The sequence below is a fragment of the Salvelinus namaycush genome, chromosome 14, assembly GCF_016432855.1.
Source record: "Salvelinus namaycush isolate Seneca chromosome 14, SaNama_1.0, whole genome shotgun sequence".
In the NCBI taxonomy this organism is placed as follows: Eukaryota; Metazoa; Chordata; class Actinopteri; order Salmoniformes; family Salmonidae; genus Salvelinus; species Salvelinus namaycush.
In genome coordinates, this window is record NC_052320.1 from 6,577,247 (window position 1) to 6,596,839 (window position 19,593).

A 19,593-nucleotide genomic window follows, 5' to 3' on the forward strand; every position below is an offset into this window, starting at 1 on the left:
AAATGAAAAAGCAGTTGAGTCACCAAGAGGCAGAACAGACGTTGAAAACAAAAGGAAGAGAACAGCCTTGTCGTAAAATTACAAATACAGTCATTCATCATGATTAAAGTATGTCATTATTTTTTCAGTTACTGCACTGAACATGTTAAGTAGGCTATTTCTAAATGTCCACAAATAATCTGTATTTTACCCCGTCTTGGTTCACAGTTTGACTATTTTACTTTCTCTGACTTTCCAAATAACGTTTGTGAAAAGTGGGAGGCAACCTACTGATAATCCACTATACAGTTCAAATGGATAATCCACCCCCAGAAATACAAATCTATTTGGTGAAAGCCTATGTTCTATCAGTTGGTAAAATACATTTCCCTCCGTGATTTAACTTGTAAAAGGTCCGCCTGTGAAAATCTGGACATCATGTATGAACGCATCATAGCTTAGCTATAGAATTATTGTCACTGGAGATACAGGATTCCACGCTATCACATTTCATAACCCCTTCAAAACAATGACCTACACTCCAGACCGCCAAATCAGCCAATAGATGGTATGGCCACACATCCATCCGTTAATATTGTCATGACAAAGTATCGATTTCGCTTAGATGTGCTCAATCTAAACAGTGTACCAAGTTAATAACGTCCGTTTCATCTTCAAGTACCATGTCACAATGTGCCGTGTCTGTTGGATAACCCAACACACTATAAACTAATATTAGATTTAAATACCCATAGGTTATCAAAAGGGATAATGTTTATTCTGAGTGGATATTAGCCCCATTGTGAATCCATATTCAATGTATGTTTCCTTGTTTTTAAAGAACATTTATCCTGCAATTTAATTTGATGAATATGTTTCTGTAATCCCCACTGTTTTCATGTACTTGTAACTGTAATAAAATAAAACACGAAATACAAACAATAATGCTGCATTGAAGCAGTAAGGCATACACATTAAGGACTGTTCTTAGAATGATGCAATGCATGTTCATTCTCATTCATTCTGATTGGCCCCCTCAAACACCATTGTTCAGATTTACATAATTTAATAGGATCTCTGTGATAGGCTAACAACCCATATAAATAGAATGAATATAACGGGTTTGTAACCTCTAATCCTGGCAATTAATTCTATTCTATGTAACAACCACTCTATGACATCAGCAGCCATAGAGATAGAACGTGTTTCATCTCTATGATGGCAGTCTCATAGAAAAACTGTATTCTTTGAGATGGAATGTTTAAACCGTCTATGTAAAAACCATAGAGATATATGATCTTGGTAAAATGTAAACATAAGTACTGATCGTCTAACATCTAAATTATTATTAGGATAGGCGACTTCTATCATTCCTTTCTACAATAATATGCTACACAAACTTTCTTAACATCCAAAAAATACAGTTAGTAAACATTTCCTGTTGGTGGTTTATAGCCGATGTGAAATGGCTAGCTAGTTAACGGTGGTGCGCGCTAATAGCGTTTCAATCGGTGACCTCACTCGCTCTGAGACCTGAAGTAGTTGTTCCCCTTGCTCTGCAAGGGCCTCGGCTTTTGTGGCGCGATGGGTAACGATGCTTCGTGGGTGGCTGTTGTTGATGTGTGCAGAGGGTCCCTGGTTCGGGGCGAGGAGAGCGACGGAAGCTATACTGTTACATAATGTTATGTAAGTCTGCTCCTGGGAAGGACTTGCTGGACCCCTCCACACTCCCAGGAAAACCAGGTACCCAGCATCATATTGGAGGTCGGTATTGACTGTAATTGTAGTATTATAACCCCTCTTTTTAAAGGAGCAGAACATACTAATGTTAGGTGAGGAAATCACTCACCTGTCAGTTTGAAGAGGTGAAGAAAGACCAAGAGATCTCTGTGCTTCAGGAGGAGCTGACAGAACTGATCCTTTCTCATAATGAGAATGTGGTCAGAGGTCAGGTAGGAAGTAGGAACCTCTCGGTACTGTATATTTCAGAGTTCTGTGAGAGTATTGTTGCTCATGTACTGAACAACAACTGTGACCTTTGTCCATTTGACAAGGTTTAATGGGTATACAGACATATACTGATTACAACAGCAGTGCTCTATCTTTAACAGTCCCATCTATCCCTCTATCCCCGACGCTAACTACAGTATAAAAGTGACAAAAAATTAAGTAAAACCTTGAGCCTTCAGTTTACAAGACTTTTCAAACTAAAACTGATACCAGAACCAACAGAGATCTAGAATTAGACTTTTCAAACTCAAAAAGATACCAGAACCAACAGAGATCTAGAATTAGACTGTTCAAACTAAAACTGATACCAGAACCAACAGAGATCTAGAATTAGACTGTTCAAACTAAAACTGATACCAGAACCAACAGAGATCTATAATTAGACTGTTCAAACTGAAACTGATACCAGAACCAATATAGATCTAGAATTAGACTGTTCAAACTCAAACTGATACCAGAACCAACAGAGATCTAGAATTAGACTGTTCAAACTAAAACTGATACCAGAACCAACAGAGATCTATAATTAGACTGTTCAAACTAAAACTGATACCAGAACCAATATAGATCTAGAATTAGACTGTTCAAACTCAAACTGATACAAGAACCAACGGAGATCTAGAATTAGACTGTTCAGACTCAAACTGATACAAGAACCAACGGAGATCTAGAATTAGACTGTTCAAACTAAAACTGATACCAGACCCAATACAGATCTAGAATTAGACTGTTCAAACTAAAACTGATACCAGAACCAATATAGATCTAGAATTAGACTGTTCAAACTCAAACTGATACAAGAACCAACGGAGATCTAGAATTAGACTGTTCAGACTCAAACTGATACCAGACCCAATATAGATCTAGAATTAGAATGTTCAAACTCAAACTGATACCAGAACCAACGGAGATCTAGAATTAGACTGTTCAAACTAAAACTGATACCAGACCCAATATAGATCTAGAATTAGACTGTTCAAACTAAAACTGATACCAGAACCAATATAGATCTAGAATTACACTGTTCAAACTAAAACTGATACCAGAACCAACGGAGATCTAGAATTAGACTGTTCAATCTAAAACTGATACCAGAACCAATATAGATCTAGAATTAGACTGTTCAAACTCAAATTGATACCAGAACCAACGGAGATCTAGAATTAGACTGTTCAAACTAAAACTGATACCAGAACCAACAGAGATTTATAATTAGACTGTTCAAACTAAAACTGATACCAGAACCAATATAGATCTAGAATTAGACTGTTCAAACTCAAACTGATACCAGAACCAACGGAGATCTAGAATTAGACTGTTCAAACTAAAACTGATACCAGAACCAACAGAGATCTAGAATTAGACTGTTCAAACTAAAACTGATACCAGAACCAACGGAGATCTAGAATTAGACTGTTCAAACTCAAACTGATACCAGACCCAATATAGATCTATAATTAGACTGTTCAAACTAAAACTGATACCAGAACCAATATAGATCTAGAATTATACTGTTCAAACTCAAACTGATACCAGAACCAACAGAGATCTAGAATTAGACTGTTCAAACTAAAACTGATACCAGAAACAACAGAGATCTAGAATTAGACTGTTCAAACTCAAACTGATACCAGAACCAACGGAGATCTAGGATTAGACTGTTCAAACTCAAACTGATACAAGAACCAATATAGATCTAGAATTAGACAGTTCAAACTAAAACTGATACCAGAACCAACGGAGAACTAGAATTAGACTGTTCAAACTAAAACTGATACCAGAACCAATGGAGATCTAGAATTAGACTGTTCAAACTCAAACTGATACCAGAACCAACGGAGATCTAGAACTACTAGGTGTCACTGAACTCGATCATTACCACCAACCCTGGACTGTCTTGTCTCATTACGCACACCTGGTTCCCATTCCCCCTGATTAGTATGTGTATATATGTGCCCTCTGTCCTCCACTGTCCTTGTTGATTATTGTTCCATGACCATTGGTCTTGTGAGTACCTGCGCTCTGTTGTATTGGCATGCATGTCACCGTGTTAGTGTGTACTTGTTATTACGGGTCTCGGTCCCGTGTATTGTTATTACGGGTCTCATCCAGTGTATTTATTAGAGGTTTGCACCTCACTCTTTGTTTGGGTTACAGCCCTGTGTTATATATATACAGTATATATATATATACACACACACACACACGTTTGTTTGTTTTGGGCTTCGTCCCCGTCATGTTCATGACACACTGTCACGGTCGTCCTAATGAGGAGACCAAGGCGCAGCGTGGTAAGCGAACATAACTCTTTAATAAAAGAGAGAACACTGAACAGAACTAAACAAAACAACAAAACGAACCGTGAAGCAATATGGCTAGTGCAGAACAGGCAACTAAACATAGAATATAACCCACAATACCTAAGTGGAAAATGGCAACCTAAATAGGATCCCCAATCAGAGACAACGATAAACAGCTACCTCTGATTGGGAACCAATTCAGGCCACCATAGACCTACAAACACCTAGACTTACAAAAACCCCATAGATCTACAAAAACCCTAGACAACACAAAACACGTATACCCACCTTCGTCACACCCTGACCTGACCAAAATAATACAGAAAACATAGATAACTGAGGTCAGGGCGTGACAGTACCCACCCCCCAAAGGTGCGGACTCCCGACCGCAAACCTGAACTTATAGGGGAGGGTCTGGGTGGGCATCTACCCTCGGTGGCGGCTCTGGTTCTGGACGCCGCCCCCCATCTTTACACTGGTCCCTCCGCCTTTGTAGAGCTGAACCGTGGCTCGTCGCTGGAGACCCCGGGCTGGGGACCGTCGCTGGAGACCCCGGACTGGGGATTGTCGCTGGAGGCTCCGGACTGGGTATAGTCGCTGGAGGCTCCGGACTGGGTATCGTCGCTGGAGGCTCAGGACTGGAGATCGACGCTGGAGGCTCAGGACTGGAGAGCGACACTGGAGGCTCCGGACTGGAGTGTGTCGCTGGAAGCTCCGGACTGAAGGGTGACACTGGAGGCTCCGGACTGGAGGGCGTAGCTGGAGGTTCCGGACTGGAGAACGTCTCTTGAGGCTCCGGAATGGAGGGCGTCTCTTGAGGCTCCGGACTGGAGGGCGTCGCTGGAAGCTCCGGACTGGAGAACGTCTCTGGAAGCTCCGGGCTGGAGACCGTCTCTGGAGAATCGGAGCTGGAGACCGTCTCTGGAGGCTCCGGGCTGGAGACCGTCTCTGGAGGCTCCGGGCTGGAGTGTGTCGCTGGAAGCTCCGGAATGAAGGGCGACACTGGAGGCTCCGTACTGGAGGGCGTCACTGGAGGGTCCGGACTGGAGGCCCTCGTTGGAGGCTTCGTGCCCTGTCTCATCACTGGAGGCTTCTTGCCATGGATCATCACTGGAGGCTTTGTGCCATGGATCATCACTGGAGGCTTCTTGCCATGGATCATCACTGGAGGCTTCGTGCCATGGATCATCACTGGAGGCTTCGTGCCATGGCTCATCACTGGAGGCTTATTGCCATGGATCATCACTGGAGGCTTCTTGCCATGGATCATCACTGGAGGCTTCGTGCCATGGATCATCACTGGAGGCTTCTTGCCATGGATCATCACTGGAGGCTTCATGCCATGGATCATCACTGGAGGCTTCTTGCCATGGATCATCACTGGAGGCTTCGTGCCATGGATCATCACTGGAGTGGAGAGACACACAGGAGGCCTTGCTCTGGGAGCAGGCACAGGACTCACCAGGCTGGGTAGACATACAGGAGGGTTAGTTCTTGGCCGAGGCACAGGATTCACCAGGCTGGGGAGACATACAGGAGGCCTTGTCCTTGGCCGAGGCACCGGATACACTGGGTCGTGGAGGCGCACTGGAGGTCTCGAGCTAAGAGCCTGCACAACCCGTCCTGGCTGGATGGTGACTTTGGCCCGGCACTTGCGGGGCACAGGCACAGGACGCACTGGGCTGTGCAGATGCACTGGGGACACAGTGCGTAGAGCTGACGCAGGATAACCCGGGCCGAGGAGATGCACTGGAGACCAGATGCGCTGAGCCGGCACCCTCCGTCCTGGCTGGATGCCCGCTTTAGCCCGGCCGATGCGAGGAGCTGGGCTATAGCGCACCGGGCTATGAGTGCGCACTGGGGACACCGTGCGCATCACCCCATAGCACGGGGCCTGACCAGTCACATGCTCGCCACGGTAAGCACGGGGAGTTGGCTCAGGTCTCCAACCTGACTCTGCCATACTCCCCGTGTTCCCCCTCCCCTAAAACATTTATTGGGCTGCCTCTCATGCACGCCTCGTTGAGCCAACTCCTCGTAGCGTCGCCTCTACGCCTTCGCTGCCTCCAGCTCCTCTTTAGGACGGCGATATTCTCCTGTCTGTGCCCAGGGTCCCTTGCTGTCCAGGATTTCCTCCCATGTCCAACTCTCCAAAGACCGCTGCTCCCTCTTACCACGCTGCTTGGTCCGTTTTTGGTGGGTAATTCTGTCACGGTCGTCATATTGAGGAGACCAAGGCGCAGCGTGGTAAGCGAACATAACTCTTTAATAAAAGAGAGAACACTGAACAGAACTAAACAAAACTACAAAACGAACCGTGAAGCAATATGGCTAGTGCAGAACAGGCAACTATACATAGAATATAACCCACAATACCTAAGTGGAAAATGGCAACCTAAATATGATGCCCAATCAGAGACAACGATAAACAGCTGCCTCTGATTGGGAACCAATTCAGGCCACCATAGACCTGCAAACACCTAGACTTACAAAAAACCCATAGATCTACAAAAGCCCTAGACAACACAAAACACGTATACCCACCCTCGACACACCCTGACCTGACCAAAATTATACAGAAAACATAGATAACTAAGGTCAGGGCGTGACACATATGCTATTTTGGGTAGAGAAATAAAATAAAATAAATGTGTATTCCTGTGCCTGTCTCCGATCATTATACAATGCGACACACATCGAGAATTAAATATAAAAACCTGTCAAAATAAAACGAATAAAAAGAAAAATGTATATTTATATAAAAAATTGTGAAAATGCAGTGCTGAAGTAACCATCGTCATCTCACATACTTTTCTGTGTTTCTTTGCGTTAACTGTGGAGTTGATAGTGTGTCTGTCAGAGGAGGTCAGGAATCAGAGGGAGGTAGGAGGTGCAGGAGAAGAGACAGCAGATAGACAGGTTAGAAGAGGAGTTCCACAGGCTTAGAGATGCCAGCCCTGGGTGGGGTCCTGAACATGGAGGGTTCCCAGCCCTGTTGGACAGAGAAGCAACTCAATCTGAGACAGACACCAAGCCATACAGAATGAGGTTAAGCCTTAGTTAACTCTGTCAGAGTTAGGAATTCACAATTTGTTAACATTTGAAATTGATATACAGGCTGCATGTAATGTTATCTTCTGAAATTTGACATAAAACTAATATTGCATGGTGGCCATGTCTGCGTCTTGGAACATGGCCACAAACACAGCTCTTCAGTTATACAGAGAATTATGTGGACAGTGAGGAGGACGACAACACTTACTTTATCACTTACTGAACAGATGAGAGAAGTGGAGAGAACCAACAAACCACTGATGAGGGAGTTAGAGGAGGCCAGGAATAATCATGTGATCTCTTCTGGTGTGTTCACATGGAGATACAGTATCAAACACAGCTTTAGAGCCTAAACTGGGGGAGGATGAGCCCACAATCCTAAATCAACCCTTAGCCCTCACCCCCTGAGATCTGAAAGGTTTGGATAGGTGTGAACAATCCTGTCAATAAAAGGTGAAACTTGTGTTGTATGTTATCCCAATCAATACTGCATTTGTACTCTGCAGGTACAGTGAGTTCCTTGTGTAGAACTCTGTCCATAAAGGAAGGAGAGCTGATCACTGCTAAAGGCCAGCAGGGTGAGTTGAGACAGCACCTGAAGAACCAGTTGGTCCAGCTACAGGCCATGTCCAGGAAGTTATGAACATGCTTTGAGTGTGTAGAATAGGTTATATCTATAACTGTCAATCAAACCTGGGTCAAATATGTATTTCAAATAATTTTAATATTTATGGGGGAAATATTGCAGGCTTAAGGATTTATACAAGCATAAATCTTACTCTGTTAATCTTAGCTGTGCGCTATGCCCTGAAAAAGCAGGAAACGACTGGTTTCGTTGGACTTGTCTGACCCTGTTCAAGTGGGCCTGTACAGGATACGGTTCCTGTTTTCTCATGGTATGTGATGAAGTATGAGATGCTTAGCAACACTGCAAAATGTGTAACCATATATGGACATATGGCTCTTTGCCAGCTGGCAAAGATAGACGCTGAGGAAAGCTATAAAAGACAGTTTAAAATGTGTTTGGGGGCTTTTCGCTGTGTACCATTTTGGGTCTCTGTCAACCAGCTCCATTTTTGCTAATCTTATTAATAAAGAACTTTGCTGTTTGAGAGAACCTGCAACCTCTCTTGCTTTCCCTTTAATGTTTAGAATGTCCACGACATACTTCAGGTGCTCATGATTTAGCTTAACCAGCATGCAGAGTTTACACTTTTGGGACACTTCAGTTCTTTCCATTGTGCCTAGATCAAGCACATCTAAAGTCCTTTCAAATACACTGTGAATGTGACTTTTCTATGAACTGCCTTTACTTTCAGTTCTCCTGTTTACGTGAAGGAATGAGGGACTCATGAGAGTGCTGGAGGAGGAGAATGGAACTCGTGATCATCATCATTTGATAACTTTGTTTGTACTTCCTCTTAGAGTCATGCCCATGGTTAGAAAGCCTAAATACTTCTGTGGTTGAAATAATATTTCACCTTCATGAGCTGTACTAGATAAGGCATTGGTCGACACACATTTAGCAAAGTACAGTTTCCTTCCAAATAAGATAAATAGTTTAACGTTCAAGCGAGAAAGTACCAATGTCATCTTTTCAGCCTTATTAATACATTGTAAATGTTTACTGTTACAGTTGGATATTTGGTTCACATTCAAGATCATGCTTGTTAGTGTATGTTTCTACCAAATGTGTAAATATATACACTGGGTGTACAAAATATTAAGAACAGCTGTGCTTTCCATTACATAAACTGACCAAGTGAATACAGGTTAAAGCTATGATCCCTTACTGATGTCATTTGTTAAATCCACTTCAATCAGTGTTTTACATTTATTTTAACAGGTAAGTTAACTGAACACATTCTCATTTACAGCAACAACCTGGGGAATAGTTACAGGGGAGAGGAGGGGATTAATGAGCCAATTGTAAGCTGGGGATGATTAGGTGACCATGATGGTATGAGGGACAGCTTGGAATTTAGCCAGGACACTACAGTTAACACCCCTACTCTTACAATAAGTGCCATGGGATCTTTAATGACCTCAGAGTCAGGACACCTGTTTAACATCCCATCTGAAAGACAACACCCTACACAGGGGAATGTCCCCAATCACTGCCCTGAGATATTTTTTTAAACCAGAGGAAAGAGCACATCCTGCTGGCCCTCCAACACCACTTCCAGCAGCATGTGGTCTCCCATCCAAGGACTGACCAGGACCAACCCTGCTTAGCTTCAGAAGCAAGCCAGCAGTGGGATGCAGGGTGGTATGCTGCTGGCATAAAGAAAGCTTTTTAAGCCTTGAGACAGTTTAGAAATGGATTGTGTGTGTGTGCCATTCAGTGGGTGAATGGGGCAAGACAAAAGATGTAAGTGCCTTTGAACAGGGTGTGGTAGTAGGTGCCAGGTCCACCGGTTTGTGTCAAGAACTGCACCGCTGCTGGGTTTTTCACGCTCAACAGTTTCCTTTGTGTATTGTTGGGGTAGGTTCCTTGTTCCTTGTCAATCATTGGCTTATTGGTGAAATCAGCAATCAGACAATATCTTCTTTAAGTAAATCAATTAAACCTTTAATACAATTGCAGACAGAAGTTGACAACGGAAACACAGCACGCATGTTTCAGTAAGTTCTGCAAAATAAAAAAGGTCAAAGTTGCTTTAATATACTTGCAGTGATGTAACTGCCTACGTCAACACCTTCTACTCGTGAGACCAAGCCCATGCATATACAGTTATACAAACTTGCAGGAGAAAACAATAGTCCCGTGTTTTCTAAGGGCTCAGCAGTAATTTTCCATTCCGTGTGGCTTACAGTGGTGTGTCTGACTTGTCTCTTATCTATTTACTCCCCTGCAGGAGTCTATGTATCTATTTTAGCCTTGAGGTGCTTTCTCACAGACACCCTGTTTTGACTGCAATGGCTCACACATCTCTCAGACCATTTCTTATAAAAGGCACAGACTAGAAAATAACTGTGGAACAGTATTAAACCTTATAATGCATATATTGCTAATCTGGGGTCCAGGACACTATAAATGTAGTGGGGGAGGGTCTTATAGCCCTTCCCCTTCTATTAATACAACATAAGCATTATCAATTATTATAATACATCAAGGGTGCAGCCCCTATCATGACCCCAAGGTGACGCCCATCAGTATCGAGAATGGTCCACCACCCAAAGGACATCCAGCCAACTTCACACAATTGTGGGAAGCATTGGAGTCAAGATGGGCCAGCATCCCTGTGGAATGCTTTCGACACTTAGTAGAGTCCATGCCCTGACGAATTGAGGCTGTTCTGAGGCCTTTTGCCCTCAGAACAGCCTCAATTTGTCGGCCTCAAAAGTTTGGACACACCTACTCATTCAAGGGTTTTTCTTGACCTCAGGTGTGTCGAATTGCTGCAAAGCAACCAAAGCAAAGCAACCAATACTAAAGGACACCAATAATAAGAAGAGACTTGTTTGGGCCAAGAAACATGAGCAATGGACATTAGACTGGTGGAAATCTGTCCTTTGGTCTGATGAGTCCAAATGTACGATTTTTGGTTCCAACCGCTGTGTCTTTGTGAGATGCAGATTAGGTGAATGGAAAATCTCTAAATGTGTGGTTCCCACCATGAAGCATGGAGGTGTGATGGTGCTTTGCTGGTGACACTGTCGGTGATTTATTTAGATTTCAAGGCACGCTTAACCATATTGGTTACCACAGTATTCTGCAACAATACGCCATCCCATCTGGTGTGCGCTTAGTGGGACTATAATTTGTTTTTTCAACAGGACAATGACCCAACACACCTCGAACCAAAATGATCAATACTTTGTAGTTATTTATCTTTTGTAATGTTTTTTTCTCTTTTCTTTACTCTTCTTTTAGTTAGTTTTCTTCTGAGTGGCAGACCGTGGGTAAAATGTATGTATATACATTATTGTCACGCCCTAACCTTAGAGAGCCTTTTTATTTCTCTATTTGGTTAGGTCAGGGTGTGATTTGGGTGGGCATTCTAGTTTGTCTGTTTCTTTGTTGGCCGGGTGTGGTTCCCAATCAGAGGCAGCTGTCTATCGTTGTCTCTGATTGGGAATTATACTTAGGCAGCCTTTTCCCACCTGTGTTTGTGGGTAATTATTTATTTTCTGTGAGTGTTTGTGTGTGCCACGGTTGCGTCACGTTCGGTTTCTGTTTACCTGTTTTTTGTGAAGGTTTCATTTCGATTAAAAATGTGGAATTACATGCACGCTGCGCCTTGGCTCATTTATGACAGGGAGTTTGAGGATGTGACAATTATGGAATATAATTTGATATGAATTTAAATGTTGTACTTGTAACCCCCTCCGCCCCCTCCCCAATGAAGAAAATTTAAAATAAATATAAGGTTGGTAAGAAGAAAACAGTTGTCATGATATTAGCTGGAGCTGTTTTCTAATTAATAATAGTTAGAAAAAGAACTGATTCATTTTAGGAAATGTATCTGTTTCTATTTCATCGGTAAATGTATTGTTTAGTGAGTGAATTATTTTTTTGTGTTTGTGTTTGTGAGTCAGAGAGGAGCGTCAGGTAACCTAGCGGGATAAGAGCGTTAGGCCAGTAAACAAAAGGTCGCTGGTTCGAATCCTTAAGCAGACTAGGTGGAAGAAAAAAACATTCTGCCGACGTGCCTTTCAACAAGGCCCTAAGAATATTTGCTAAATGTAAAATCTAATGAAATTCCAGGGTTAGAGGTTTCAAGCCTGTTATATTTATATGGGTGTTAGCCTACCACAGAGATCCTCAATGGCGTTTGAGGGGGCCAATCAGAATGAATGAACATGCTTTGCATCATTCTAAGAACAGCCCTTAACAGTGTATGTCTTACTGCTTCTTTGCAGCATTGTTTGTATTTCGTTTTTTCTTATGCAATAAAAGTAGAGTTACAATTACATGAAAACAGTGGGAATTACAGAAACAAATTCATCAAATTAAATTGCAGGCGAAATGTTATATATAAAAATAATTATTTTAAGAAAACATACATTTATTATGAATTCACAATGGGGCTAATATCCACTCCTAATAAACATGCATTTTTGATAACCTTTGGTATTTAATGTTTAGATTGAGCACATCGAAATGAATGTTATACTTTGTCATTTATTTATATTAAATATATATATGTAACCCTTATTTAACTAGCTAAGTCAGTTAAGAACAAATTCGTATTTACAATGATGGCCTACCAGAAGGCAAAAGGCCTCCTGCGGGCACGGGGGCTGGGATAAAAAAATATATATATAATATAAGACAAAACACACATCATGACAAGAGAGACACTACATAAAGAAAGACCTAAGACAACAACATAGCATTGCAGCAACACATAAAAACACAGCATGGTAGCAACACAACATGGTAGCAGCACAAAACATGGTACAAACACTATTGGGCACAGACAACAGCACAAGGGGCAAGAAGGTAGACACAACAATACATCACGCGAATCAGCCACAGCTGTCAGTAAGTGTCCATGATTGAGTCTTTGAATGAAGAGACGGAAATAAAACGGTCCAGTTTGAGTGTTTTTTGCAGCTCGTTCCATTCGCTTGCTGCAGCGAACTGAAAAGAGGAGCGACCCAGGGATGTGTGTGATTTGGGGACCTTCAACAGAATGTGACTGGCATAACGGGTGTTGTATGTGGAGGATGAGGGCTGCAGAAGATATCTCAAATAGGGGGGAGTGAGGTTTAAGAGGGTTTCATAAATAAGCATAAACCAGTGGGTCTTGCGACGCGTATACAGAGATGACCAGTTTACCGAGGAGTATAGAGTGCAGTGATGTGTCCTATAAGGAGCATTGGTGGCAAATCTGATGGCCAAATGGTAAAGAACATCTAGCTGCTCGAGAGCAACCTTACCTGCCGATCTATAAATTAAATCTGCGTAATCTAGCATGGGTAGGTAGGCCATCTGAATCAGGGTTAGTAAGGCAGCTGTGTTGAAAGAGGAGCTGGAGGAAACCAAGTCTAAATTTAACCTTAGCCTGCAGCTTTGATGTGCTGAGAGGACAGTGTACGTCTAGCCATACTCCCAAGTACTTGTATGAGGTGACTACATGACGATAAACGAAGTATGGCCATAGCATCCATGTATTGGCTGGTTTGGCAATTTGAAGTGTAGGTCATTGTTTTAAAAGCGTTATGAAACGTGATAGAGGATTACACACTATCTCGAGTGACAATAATTATATACTTTAGCTGTGACGCGTTCTACACGATTTCAGGATTTTCCTAGGCAGACCGCTTTGAAGTTAATTAATGGGGGGAAATGTATTATACCCACTGATATAACATAGGCTTTCACCAAATTGATTTTTATTTCCGGGGTGGATTATCCATTTAAACTGTATAGTGGAATATCAGTAGGTTGCCTCCCACTTTTCGCAAACGTTATTTGGAAAGTCAGAGTGAAAGTAAAATAGTCCAACTGCGAACCAAGACGGGGTAAAATACAGATTATGTGTGTACATTTAGAAATAGCCTACTTAACATGTACCGTGCAGTAACTGAAAAATTATGACATCTTGATGAATGACTGTATTTGTAATTTTAAGACAAGGCAGTTATCTTCCTTTTATTCAATGTCTGTTCTGCCTCGTGACTCAACTGCCTTCTGATTGAGTACAGCAGCGCAATTTCTAATCGAATTTTCCCTTTTCTTGAAAAATTGAAATGTTTGGCCAAGTTTTTGGAAAAAAAATATTTAAAAGCTTGCTTATTTGTAACAAGAAAACGGACAAAATAATATTGAATGTCAGCGGCCCTGACTTGGCCTGGCTGTAGGCTTTCGTAGTTATTTTTTGCCTGATCCCAGATGTAGGACATTGCTGGATGGATGGATTGGCAGTGTGATTTCGGCCATTTGATTTCTATAGGCGGGCCGTTTTTTTCACCGGACCTCCTGTGTGCACGTGTAGCATTATAGCTTCCGTCCCTCTCCTCGCCCCTACCTGGGCTCCCCTGCACACGTCAACAACTGCCTCCCACGAAGCATCGTTACCCATCGTTCCACAAAAGCCGCCACACCCGGCTAACTAGCTAGCCATTTCATATCGGTTACACACGAGCTTGCAAATGTTAATGCGTGTTATAATACAGACCATAGGCAGCTGTTGAGTTTCAAGTTTGGAGAAGCTTACAATTTATCTTACCATTTCTATCGATCTGCGTGCCAGTTATGATTATTTTTAAATACACATTTTTGTGTAACAATTTAATTTCAATAACGTTTTTGTTTCTCAAAATTGTTGTCACTTGTTTAATCATACAAATCTGATTTAAAATTCAACTAATGCAAGAGTACCAGCCTTTGCAATATGGACACAGTGATACACTGTGATCCATTGGTAGCTATAGAAATGAGCGCATGGAATTCAGAGATAGCCTATAGGCCATTGCAGCAGTAGACCTATAACTTCCATCGTCAACTAAGTAAAATACAAAGGCCTAAGGCCAAAAAAACTGTAGAAAATATATTGATGAAAATTCTTTCAATTACATGAATCTTTACTCCGCTTGTCTGCCTCCCTTTCTATCTATCTTGAGTTGAGCTATCTCTTGTGAAGTGCAACATTGTATCAACTCAGGAGGTTGCTCAGGTGTATGCGCTCCCTCAACGTTTATCAGGACAGAGGTTTGTTTACACATGCTCATTGCTCACATGGAGCACTCCAAACAAAAGACAACGAAAACACAGACAAAACTCCAACATGATTATGAAATTAACCACAAGTTGTTTCTCACAAGTGTAGCAGGTTGTGAACTCTACAAACAACGTTTCCACTCCGATAACGAGAAAGGCAAATGATTGTAATGCATGCATTAGCAGTAATTAATGTAACCAAATGACGGGGATTAACAGTACATTTACCCGCGTACTGGTTACATATGTCATGGGGAATTGATCCAAAATAAACAAAGGACAAACAATTCACACAATGAATGTTCAGGAATTGTCAGGAGACAGCGGAGTACATTCTGGAGAGCTGAGTGCATGCATTCTGGAGAAAGACGCCCATATCTTCGCCACACAACTCTGCTTATTGTCTCAACATTTAAAAATATACTCAAGACACATTATCTTCACACATATTAGATGCTTTTCAATGACAAATCAATAACAACTAGGTTTATTGCCACGTGCGCTGCCCAAATGTTCAACTATCAGGAAAAAGGAGGGGAGTGGGTCCTACTGTCGAGAGAAGGAGGGGAAATGGGAAAACCATATAAATAATGACATGCCCTCCTAAAACGGTATAGAACACCAGTTCTGTTTGTGATACTAAGAGTAATAACGACTGTGTATTATAGATGTATTTAGGAAAAGTCAAGGACGGAGTGGGGTACGATTTAGAAAATGGCAGTGTAATAAAAGCAGTTCTGTTGTGGGTTTTATAGAAACACCATGTAATTGAACAGTAAACATGTATTAGCCTACCTTTTAACGTGGCATGAAAAAAAACAGTCATGATACAAGTCAAATTAATTAATGCAATGATTCAATTTGTGCATTACACATTAAAAAAATATTATATTCAATATCCTATTACAAATTCTAAATTGTGGAATTCAAATACAATTTCCGTTGGCACTGAAATCGCTCCATAGTTACCACAGGAACTTTCTAGTGTAGAATATCTATGCCTTTTCAAATAGGCTAGCCTACTTAAACGTGTGTCCTCCCATACCCTTCTTTGAAGAAATTACTGAGTTGATAGGACTGGATAAAGCAGGACTTCCCTTCATGTAAACCCACTCATACTATACATGGATATTCACAAGCTATGTGCCACTACCATAGAGAAGAGAGAAGTAGCAGTCAGTACTGTGTTCAAGGGTTAGAATAGAGGACAGTGACACCTGCTTTGTTCAGTCTCAAATTCAACTTCATATCGTCAGTGAAAAAATACTTTTCTATGGTTGTGTTTTCAATAAGAAAACCTCCAGCACACTGGCAATCTTGATGCTTCCAACAACTGAATGGATCAATACATTAGTACATCCATTGCATTGTGATCCATTACATTGTTGGAAGCATCAAGACTGAGAGTGTGCTGGAGTTCATATTAATTTTAAACTTGGAGATTTTTATTTGAGTTCACTTTTTTCCATGAACCTGGTAACACATGGTGAGTATTCTAGTTGTCCATCAGTCCAGGTAATAATTAAATTAGGGTATTTTATAAACCTGCCAGACACCAGTTTTAACTTGAAAACAGAGTTTTTGATCAGAGGCACAAACTATTATTCTTGTTAACCACATGTCTATTTTACTACAACCTTTTTGACTATTTCTGTTAAGCGCTCATAGATCCACTCATATTCCAATCATTTATGTAATTAATCTCTCTGATTCCTAAGGTTTCAATGAAGTCTTCAGGTCAGTTCATGATACACCGTAACTCTTAAGAATTTAACAAATCCAGTGTGTGGGTCTTCCAGTGAGTTGGTGATGATTGAGGAAACATGGAACAGTTTGAAACCTTCATATGGACTGTAAGTGAAACATTTCTGTTATTCACATTTTGTGGCTCGGCATGTTTCACACAGCATACATTCCTGGCACTACACAGTATGCTGAATTCTTACACACCAGGGGGGGTGCCAGCTCACTGACAGAAGCCCCACCTGGTCCTACATAATTACATTATATTTGAAATTAGAATATATTGGTTACAATTGTGCTAACTAGATCTGTACGTTTTATAAATACACATCAGTTATGATTTTGGGAATTTGTTGACATTTTTTCTACTTCCAGAGAACTATTATATTGGTGCATGTAAGCATTGGATCCTGTATTGCATGTGATAGAGCTGAGTACAGAATAGAGGATACATGTTGTCTCATGTGTTCACCAGGTAAGGAACCTCTCTTTACATCATCACCAGAGGTTCATAAATGATCAACAATAGAAAAACATGACATTGTGATTTTCTATTCCCCAGGAAATCATGTACATAAGCATTGTACTGAATTCACCACTACCTCCTGTGTGTCCTGTGTTGATTCTACATTCCTTGATGAGCCCAATGGTCTCATGAAATGTGCACCATGTTCCAGCTGTGATTCAGGTGAGAGTTGTTCTACATTTATAACAGCCAGACATTAATACTAACGTCATGTGCTATGTTGATGTGATTTATTATTGATATTTGACTGGCTTAATATGTTTGCTTAAGATAATGAATGAAACAGCCATGTTCTTGTATGTTCTTCATAGATTTGGGTTTGAGGGTGAAACAGCCATGCACATCACAAACAGATGATTTTTGTGAGCCACTGGAGGGGTTCTTTTGTTGGTTCTCAAACAGAAATGGTTGTAAAATAGCCCAGAAACACAGAAGCTGTCAACCTGGTCAATACATCCATCACACAGGTTGGTCTCCTTTCAAGTATTCAACATGATTTTGTTATGATCTCTAGTGTGCCAAGTTACTCTACTGAATTAAAAGTAGCTGATTGTTTAATTGATTGAAATAATTTGACAATTAAAATTAAGTCAAAATGATTACATGGGGAATGTTTAAGTATAATGTTTACAAGTTTGTTTTGAGGAAGACTAGTTTTTATTTACTTTATAATTTAAAGTTATGTTTAAACCTTCATTTATGCAGGAACATCATCTACAGATACTGTGTGTTCTGACTGTACTGGTGACACCTATTCAGATGGATCATTAACATCCTGCCAGTCACACACACAGTAAGTGTGGCTTACACAAATAGTTTTTACTCTGAAATTCAAATTTACCTAACACAAATCTGAAACTGAAAGATGTATGACCAAGTTATAAATGATTCATTAATGTCCAGTATTTCTCTGTTTATAGATGTGAATCCTTGGGACTTCAGGAAATTAAACCAGGATCTCCTTGGTCGGATTCAGAGTGTGGACCACAACTATCCCATTCCACAGCTAGAAGCAGATTTGGTGCTGTGGCATCCATAACAGTTCTCATGATATTAGCTGGAGCTGTTTTATTAATAATAGTGAGAAGAAATGTCGGCATTTTATCTGTTTCTATTGCGTCGGTAAATTATTTAGTGTGTGTGTGTGAGTATGAGTGAGTCAGAGAGAGGAGCGTCAAGTAACCTAGCGGGACGGCAGGTAACCTAGCAGTTAGGAGTGTTATACCAGTAACCTAGCAGTTAGGAGTGTTATACCAGTAACCTAGCGGGACGGCAGGTAACCTAGCAGTTAGGAGTGTTATACCAGTAACCTAGCGGGACGGCAGGTAACCTAGCAGTTAGGAGTGTTATACCAGTAACCTAGCGGGACGGCAGGTAACCTAGCAGTTAGGAGTGTTGTACCAGTAACCTAGCGGGACGGCAGGTAACCTAGCGGTTAGGAGTGTTGTGCCAGTAACCTAGCGGGACGGCAGGTAACCTAGCAGTTAGGAGTGTTGTGCCAGTAACCAAAAGGTTGCTGGTTTGAATCCCTAAGTTGACTACCTATTAACCCTAATAGCATCTGCTAAATTATTTAAATGTTACAAATTTGAGATTGCGTGTGCATCTATCACTCCAGTGCTTAATTGTTAAATTGTAATTATTTCGCCACTATGGCATATTTATTGCCTTACCTCCCTTATCTTACCTCATTTGCTGTATATAGACTGTATATAGACTTTTCTATTGTGTTATTGACTGTATGTTTATTCCATGTGTAACTCTGTGTTGTTTTTTGTGTCGCACTGCTTTGCTTTATCTTGGCCAGGTCGCAGTTGTAAATGAGATCTTGTTCTCAACTGGCCTACCTGGTTAAATAAAGGTGAAAAAGGTAAAAATAGAAATCATCGTCAATCTACACACAATACCCCATAATGGCATACAAAAACAGGATTTTAGATATTTTAGCAAATGTATTATAAAAACTACAGAAATAAAATTGAGCTCAGGTGCATCCTGTTTCCATTGATCATCCTTGATGTTTAGACAACTTGATTGGAGTCCACCTGTGGTAAATTCAATTGATTGGACATGATTTGGAAAGACACACACCTGTCTATATAAGGTCCCACAGTTGACAGTGCATGTCAGAGGAAGAAGCTGATTAAACAGCATACTCATTACACAGGTGCACCTTGTGCTGGGGACAATAAAAGGCCACTCTAAAATGTGCAGTTTTGTCACACAACACAATGCCACAGATATCTCAAGTTTTGAGGGAGTGTGCAATTGTGATGACTGCAGGAATGTCCACCAGAGGTGTTGCCAGA

At 41.2% G+C, this 19,593-nt stretch overlaps 1 long non-coding RNA gene across 1 annotated transcript; it reads left to right on the forward strand.

Annotated features, from left to right (window-relative positions):
- Positions 1-17,153: 17,153 nt before the first annotated feature.
- LOC120058799 lies at positions 17,154-18,697 on the forward strand. Its single transcript, XR_005478060.1, has 5 exons — positions 17,154-17,233; positions 17,321-17,446; positions 17,596-17,751; positions 17,990-18,077; positions 18,205-18,697. It is a non-coding gene; the product is annotated as an uncharacterized LOC120058799 (long non-coding RNA).
- Positions 18,698-19,593: the final 896 nt, after the last annotated feature.